Genomic DNA, 9,154 nt, shown 5'->3' with positions numbered 1-9,154 from the left:
CTAATGAGAAAAATAAAATCATGAAATATTTATAATCTACTGTGGAGATTTCCTTAAGACCCTGCAGTAGGAAAAGATATCTTAAGAAAAAAAAGAAAGGGCTAATTATAAGGGGAAAGATGGACAAATTGAACACTGTTAGTAATGTTTGTCCTTAAGAAAGGAAAAAAGTCAGACCCTGCGAGAGAGGAGAGATTTCCGATATCTGTGATCAACACATGCCTTGCTTCCTGAGCCTGTAAATGAACTACTAGAAATAAGCTACTTACTAAGATATTTCAACAAAAAATGGGCAAAAGTCTTGAACCACCACTTCACAAAAGAGAATACAGTAAGTAAAAAGAGGCTCAGTGTCTCTAGTCACAACAGGAATGAAAAATAAAATTCACAATGCAATAATGTTACGTCTAAGCCAGAATGTCTGAGATGAAAGGACTGACAATGGCCAATGTTGGTTAAGATGCAGAGCAACTCAACCCTTCCTGCACTACTGGCATGAATACCAATTGGTACATTTCAGAAAGCTGTTTCACAAACATTTATTAAAATTGAACATATACTCATCCATAACCCAACAATTCTACTTAAAATATGTACTCAGTAGAAATTTTCACCAAGAAATACTTGCAAAAGTGTCTGCAGTAGTAATATTTTAGGGGCATTCTAAAGGTTCTTCAACTGTAAAATTGGTAAGCTGTAGAATCTTCATGCAACGGAATATTACAACAAATGGTAATTGATGGAACTTTTGCATGCCGCAGGCATAAATAAATCTGATTACCAATATGCCAAACCAAAAGAAGCCAGAGTATATGATTTCTAATCTCATGATTAATACATTTCTGAAACAAGCCAAGCTGATCTGTGCTTTTGGAAGTCAGGAGACCTGTTTATTTTGAGGGAAAAAAGAGACAGTACTTACAAATGATTGGAATAAGGTCTTCTAAGTTCTTCATATTTATTTTTTTGATTTTGGGTGATAATCTCATTGAAATGCTCACATTTTGCAATGTCATTTATTTATGCATGAATATTGTACTTAAAACACTATGTAAGCCAGGGAATCATCCCTTTAATTATGTAAATAAGTCAATCAATCTAATGAAGTATATTAAGTTTACAATAGTGCTACATCTCTCATGATGATGTTGGCAAATTGAGTTTGGAAAATACTGAATTTATTGCAACTTAGGTTTTCATTTCTCATTTTTTTCTTGTATCTTTAAAGACTCTCATTATAAAAGTGAGAGAATGTGTTCTTAAGATTTATTTATTTTTGTTTGAGAGGTATGTTTGCACAGAGACAGAGAAGGAGAGCTAAAGAGAGAGAGGTCTCCCATCTTACTTGTCCACTTGGGAAGTGAAGCAGCTGAGACATAAATTAGTGTCCACATGGGGATGCTGGCACTACAGACAGTGAATTAGCTTGCAATACCACTGTGTTTGCCCCTCTTGTGTATTTTTGATGTCCAATTAAGCTGGAGACAATGAAAGTCTATTCCAACTCCAATTACTGCCTAATCCTAACCACTTGATTGTCCTCAAAATAATATTGTACTTCGGAAAGAATTTTATTCAGTCCTTTTAACTTTGCAAAGATAAGAATGACGAAGGAGACATGGAAGGGAGTGGAGAAGAAGAAGGGAGAAGAGGAGAGAGAAGAAATATATACAAGTTGTAGAACCCAACTTGTCTTGAATTCCAGCTTTTTCTTAGCTACTTGCTGGCTGGAGAATTTGGGCAAGATTTTAATATGGATGTGCTTCCCTCCACTTCCTCATTTGTAAAATGAATTGCCATGGTGGTTTTACAGGATAACATAAGTAAAGGCTTTTGGTACCACGCCTAGGTACACACCACAAAGTTATGAGCTCTGTATTGTCTTTGGTTTTTAATTGCTCCAGCAACAGGATTAAAGAGAGAATAAGTTATCTTCAGGTATCGTGTGTTTCTAGCACACAATGTTGTTTTTTGTCATGCATCAGGTGATTTGGATTTAATCTCCCAAGAAAAACTTCAGAATAAAGGGGTATTCAATAAGTTTGTAGAAAATATATATTAGTAAATGATATGCATGGATTTAAACATTTCTCACACAAAGCAAATGCTCATTTAATTTTTGTTTGTTTCATGAATCTTCTTTTTAAAAATGATTTATTTTTTATTGCAAAATTAGATATACAGAGAGGAGGAGAAACAGAGAGGAAGATCTTCTGTCTGATGATTCACTACCCAAGTGACTGCAACAGCCAGAGCTGAGTCGATCCGAAGCCAGGAGCCAGGAACTTCTTCCAGGTCTCTCATGCAGGTGCAGGATCCCAAGGCCTTGAGCCATCTTGTATTGCTTTCCCAGGCCACAAACAGGGAGCAAGATGGGAAGAGGAGCAGGCAGGATACAAAACGGTGCCTTTATGGGATCCTGGTATTTGCAAGATGAGGATTTAGCCACTGGGCTATGGCATTGGACCCTGTTCTGTGAATCTTTGACGTCCCCTTGTATGTTGTTCATAGAGTTTGTACTTAAAAAAGATTTGTTGAATAAATGTTGTGTGAAGTCTTCATTTCCATTCTACCAAAGCTCAGCATGGTAGCTTGTTTGTGCTAACACATAGTGTATCCTGACACCTAACTCCTGTAAGGAAGGTGTATGCTGTTAAAAAGACCTATTTGGGAGGCCAGCAGAGTTGATGTGCCCCTAGAAGTCATAGGCAAGCAAGAGAGTAGCCATATGTTGCTTGCTTAATAGTTAAAAACATAGATTCTACAGTCACGTCTTTGAAGTTGAAGTCTCGTTTTGAATAATTACTGAACTTCTCTGTGCTTCCGATGCCACACCTGTCAAAAGGCGACAATGACCACAAAAGTCCAATTTCAGATGGATATTGCATGCATGAAGTGGATTAGTATGTTAAAGTGAAAAGCACCTGTCTTGTATTTGCAGCTAGGACTATTTTGAGGGACTTGCATGGAGGCAATGCCAGGGAAGATTGAATAGATCGTTGTGACAGAATCTGTAAGAGTTGCATGGTCTTCCATTTCAGGTTCCTCAGTTGCAGTGTCCTTAACTAAAACTGTGCCAAGTCAAACCAGCTGCACCCGAGACCACTGTCTCTTCTGATATGCCACTTGCACTTAGAAAAATACAGGAGCCTATTGGAGAGAGTGCTGCTCTGGAGAATAGAGGTCCCGGCTGGCTCTACCCTGGAACTCTCATTAAACCGCTATCCTTCTGTGAGATTGACTTTCTTCTCTCTGAGATGAAGAGCTGTCCTACATAACCTCTAAATTCTCTCCCAGTTGTAAGATGTCAGTCTTTCAGAATTTGTCCATTGGTATCAGATTCTGAGATACTGAACATGTCAGGGACATGCTGTGTTTAGACATCACTTCCAGCTGACTTCAGGACAAGTTTTTCCCCTTCCTTATTGTGTGGTCTAGGGTGGAAAACTAGGGCTTTGGGGTCTTCGTGATAAACACAAAATCTGTGTGTTTACTGGTACAATAAATAAATCCTCAATTTGTCTTTTTGCAGCCTCCAGGAAGAGTGGGAGGAGAGATAAGAGAACATCCAGCCACTTTTGAAAGTTGAATTTTCTGGCTCCACTAAAGTACATGTCAACATATAATGTGGATTAGTCTTTGGGAGCTCAGATAATTGTTTATAGCCTTTTAACTGTCATATACAATGGTTAGATACTGGAAAAAGACAATTGCTTTAAACTTCAAAGTAGGATAGAAAGATGACTGGGGATTCTATAGATTGAAAATGCTAGAATATTTTATGCTGTCTATTAAGTAACATTCTGAAAACGATATTAGGAAAACAATCATGATAATACAAAGATATGTTATCAATTTGCATCCATAATCTAAACTAGATTGTGGAATCAATGGTTTTGAGTTCCTAGACTGGAAGATGGTAGTGATCTAGGAAGATCCACCGAAGATGTGTCCACACTGGATTACTCACCAGGAGCACAGCTGCCCTAGCGAGTTGAGATCAGTCTCCAGGCACGCCCAAAGAGGACATTTACAGATATTGGTTCCTAGTTCCTGGCTTTAGTCTAACAAGTATTTGGGGACTGAATCAATAATTGGGAAGCTGTTTATCATTTGTTTCTCTGCCTCTCATATAAATAAGTAAAATTTTGAATAAAAAGAAATTATGTGTTTATAGCTTCCCTTAATGGTTTCCCAGTATGGCTACCAATGCTGTGGTTCCTAGGCAGACTTGTGAGCGTTGAGTTGCAGTGAGGGAATGCTCTGCTCTGTACCTCTGGGAATATCAGGACCGGGACAACTTTGCAATGAGAGTCTCTGATGGCTCCACTTAATGGAAGAACTTTTCCATCTCCTCATCCCTTTTCTTACAAAATGTTCGCTCAGTGCTTTTTTTGCCACCCCCCCCACAGAATGGAGGATTGATGAGTTAGACACGATTTTGAATTGTATTGACCTGTCTCTTGCTATCTGTGTGAACTTGAACAACTCACGTCATCTCACTTTCTTGACCCACGTAGTAGAGATAGCAATACTTTCTGAAGAGTTGAAGAGTATGTGTCAAACACACAACATGGTGCCTGTTGGTCAAGAGATGTAACTCCCTTATGCTTTTCTTTCTCTCCTCTTGCCATTCTCCATGTGTCATGTTGCCTGCTACAAATTTGGTGCATTTTAATGTAACTAAAGAGTGAACACATTTGAGTGATTAACGTACTACCTGTGTGATGTCTGCCTTTTTGCATACGCTGGATATTTTTAAATGAAAGAATTCAAGTTCCAGGTACCCATGTGGTTCAAGCAGCCCCAATCCTCCCACAGCTAGGGATATGATCGTATCATGAAGCATGACAACCCCACAGGTGTGGCTCTTTCTGAAGGATTTGTGATTCACAATCCCCATGGAAGTTTGTGAATGCAGTATTTTCACTCATCCAGTTCAGTCTGCAGGGTCTCCTCCAAACCACAGACTTCTCTGGGTTGGATCACAGTCATCTTTGTTCCCCAACATCGACACATTCAATGTGTGCCACAGATGCTGAGTGAAGGAAAGAAATGCTATAAAAGAAAAAGTCAAATCATATGGTTGTCTTGAAACATGAAAATTCTCTGCTCTGACATCTGCAGGAGACAGGTTTTTGTTCCCCGAGAGGAGAAGCCTCTTCTGATTCAGGGAATAAGAACCCCTAGATGCACCCCTCAGACAAATGGTCCCCTTGCGCCTATTTCAGAACTTGGCCTTGAAATTTAGAATTGGATCCTCAAGAGAGCTAGCAGAAGGCACACGTTTATCTTCCAAGAACACTATAATGGGAAAGAGGAACTATAGCTCACTTTTCTAAAAAGTAATTTAATTATGCAACAGCGAACGTGACGACAGAGATTCCCCGCAGAGCTGCTAAGGGCCTCCGATCTCATTTTTTGCTTCCTAGGTGCGACTTTAGTTCAAGCACAAAAGGAAACAATAACATTGTGTCTGTTGTGCTTTATATATGCTTGATGTTTACTTATTACGGCTATGACCTCAAGTCTGCCTCTATGCTTTAAGATCAAGATTACAAAAATTTAATTCCCAATGGAACAGAGCTCAAAGGTAATATCTTTAAAAGATGATTTGGAGAGGATGGGGAGGTGGAACTGGCATGATGACTCAATTGATTAGTCCTCTACCTGCAAGTACTGATATCCTGTATGGGTTCTGGTTTCTGTCCCGGACACTCCACTTCCCATCGAGCTCCCTGCTTGTGGCCTGGGAATGAAGTGGAGAATGGCCCAAAGCATTGGGACCCTGCACTCATGTGGGAGACCTGGAAGAGGCTCCTTGTTTCTGGGTTTGGATCAGCTCAGCTTCAGCCATTACTGCCACTTGGGGAGTGAGCCAGTGGATGGAAGATCTTTCTCTCTGTCTCTCCTTTCTGTAGACCTGCCTTTCCAATAAAAATAAATAAACATAGATTTTTAAGAGATGGTTTGATCATGAGGGTTCTGTTCTCCTGAATGGATTATTGTCATTTCTGTTGTCATTTGAGTGGGTTTGTTGTAAGGGAAAGTCAGCATTCGGCTCCCTCTTGCTGTCTTACGTGAATCTCTCATCCTTCTACCTATCACCACGGTATGATGCAAAACTAAGGCCCTCACCAGATATGGGCTTCTTGTGGAAATCCTTGCCTCCAATAATTAAAAAATGCAACCCTGGGGTGATTCTTGGACCCGGTGGTTAAGATGTCTGCATTCTGTATCAAGTGCCTGGGCCCAAATCAGACCAGTTCCTGGTCAAGCTTCCTATTAATGTATAGCTAGGCTGAGATGATGCCTTAGGTAGCTGGGACTCCACCACTCCCCTGGGAGGCTTGGGTTGACTTTCCAGATTCCAACATTTGGACCTTTGGGGAGTAAACCAGCAGATGGGATCACTCTGTTTAACTCTGTTCCTCTCTTGCTCTGTCTACTCACACATAGACCTATGTTCATTATCCAGGCTGTGGCATTCCTTGACAGCAGCAAAACTGGACCAAAATTCTGATTCTGAGAGATCTAGAGAATGTCTTCCAAGATCTTTGCAGGAGACCATACATCTCTGCAGTGAGAGCAAACTCGAATTCCATCCCCGTAGCCAGGCCACTGCAGTCACTTCCTACGAAGGAATCCCCAAGTCTCTCCCAGGCTGGTCTCTTTCTCACGCTGACACCTCCAGGAATTTGCTTGAAAGCAGAAGCTATCATGTCAAAATATTTTTTTTTCTTTAAACCCCAACATCATTGTTGGGCCTGTAGGATAAAACTTATATCTGTAGCAGACAAGCCTCTCTCTCTTACCCTGTGGACCCAATCTTCATGCTTTGTCTCACCATAGAACAACACCTTACTGTCCCAAGTTTTTCACTAGGTTCTTTGCATGATTGCGCTTTTTGTATTAACTTCTCTCTCTGCTTGGGATTCTCTATGAGGATTTCTCTATATACTTCATAGCTCATATGAAGTTCATTGAGCTTATATGAAGTCACTGAACTTATATGAAGCACCTGTTCTGGTCAGATGATCCATTTAACCTGTTGGTCCTTTACAGAAATTGAAGATTTTTTTTTCTGTATGCGTTGGTTTAAGATTCATGTTTTATTATGCATATAGGGAGCTGTTTTGCTATTTTGAGCTGAACTGTGCTCCTCTTCAAATATATCTATTGATCTCCTAACTTCTAGGAATTGAGAATGGGCCTGTGTTTGGAGAAGGAGCCTTTAAAGGTGCGGTCAAGTGAAAACGAGATTCCTAGAGTGGATCCTAAATCTAATCTGATGAGTGGTCCTTGGGAGAAGAGTGGGATACAGAGAGGCACCAGGGGTGCATACCCACGGGAGACCACGTGAGGACACGGGGAGAAGGTAGCAGCCTTCTGAGCCTGAGAGGAGACCTCAGAGGAAAGCAGACATGGTGACACTGCGGTCTCACATCTCTGTCTTCCAGAGCTGCAAGTACTAAATCTGTGTTGCCTACACCATCCAGTTTATGGTATTTGGTTATGGCTATCCTAGCAAACTAATACACTTGCAATAGGCAAAATAAATAAATAAATAATCTTCCTTTTAAAGTTCTGGATTCTTTAAATTGTTAGTAATTGGAACTTCTAGGAACATGGGTGATAACCCATACACTTATGCCAGATGATGCAGAGAATCTGAAATTGACATTGGCCCGGGGTGGTAGCCTAATCACTAATGCCATTGCCTTGCATGTGCCGGGATCCCATATGGGCCCTGGTTCTAATCCTGGCAGCTCCGCTTCCCATCCAGCTCCCTGCTTGTGTCCTGGGAAAGCAGTCGAGGACAGTCCAAAGCCTTGGGACCCTGCTCCCTTGTGGGAGACCTGTAGGAGTCTCCTGGCTCCTGGCTTCACATCGGCTCAGCTCTGGCCATTGGAGCCACTTGGGGGTTGAACCAATGGACAGAATATATTCCTGTCTCTCCTCCTATGGGTATATCTGACTTTCCAATAAAATAAGTAAGTCTTAGAGAGAGAGAGATCACCCAAGAGGAGTATGTGGATGCACATTGCAATCTGGGGAAAAGGAGGGATTCAGATGCAGAGGACATCTGTGGGGATTCCCAGGTTCTAGGTCATTCATGACGTGCTGCTTTCCCCTGGTTCTGCTGCCCACTCCCTGCAGCCAGGTGTGGGCTCAGCAGACCTTCAAAGACATCATCCTCTTCCCCCCCCCCGCCCCCGCCCCGTGAAAGGCTTTCATATCACTTTGCAGTGAGCTTTAAGGTTCTGGGCTTGATTTTCCTTGATCACAAGGACGTAAGAGATGTTCTTTTTTATTCCATGTCAAAATTTATTAGCATAACCTCCACCCCACTTACTGCCTTCCACCCCTTAAAAACAAGACATTCCTCTCAAGTGAAATAACATGCCTGTGACAAAGACAAATGGAGAGCAGGGAGAGAACGAAGGGGAGACTGAATTATTTTCTCTCTTTCCCATATAAATATAGTAGGAGAATGTCCAAATGTATAACAGAGCTTTGGGGAAAGATCCCGGCCTAGGAACAAGGGAGGAGCTAGGACTCAGCTTTTGCCTTCTAACTTTTACTAGAGGAAAAATTGTTGTTGGAGCCAAACTGTGCCCAGAGTGACCTTCTCCCTTTCATCCTTTTCAAAGGACATCATTTCCAGGCTGTCTTCTGAGATGAGTGCTCTCGTTTCACTCTGTGTGTTAGGACACTCTCCTATATCCTTATACCACATTCACCTGCAGTCTTGTGAGCTCCTCGAACGCACACATGTTCATGGCTTTTATGGTAGCATTCTAAATGATTTCTCTATTTACTCATTTATTGGAAAGACAGGTTGACAAAGAGAAAGAAAGAGAGAGACTCCCCAAATGCCTACAACAGCCAGGGCTGAACCACGCTAACCAAAGGAGGCCAGAACTCAATCCAGGTTCTCCACATGCACGGAGTGGCCAGGATTCAAACTGGCATTCTAATATGGGGCATGGGTATCTTAAATAGCAGCTAAGTTGGCTAATCTATCATTTCTGCTTAGTTTTAAAAGATTTATTTATTTTTATTGCAAAGTCAGACATACAGAGAGGAGAAGAGACAGAGAGGAAGATCTTCTGTCTGATGATTCACTCCCTGAGTGACCACAATGGCCACA

This window comes from Ochotona curzoniae, unplaced genomic scaffold (assembly GCF_017591425.1).
Source record: "Ochotona curzoniae isolate NIBS_2020 unplaced genomic scaffold, NIBS_Ocur_1.0 contig_2927, whole genome shotgun sequence".
In the NCBI taxonomy this organism is placed as follows: Eukaryota; Metazoa; Chordata; class Mammalia; order Lagomorpha; family Ochotonidae; genus Ochotona; species Ochotona curzoniae.
The sequence above is the reverse complement of the archived record's forward strand: the minus strand, read 5'-3'. Positions refer to the sequence as shown.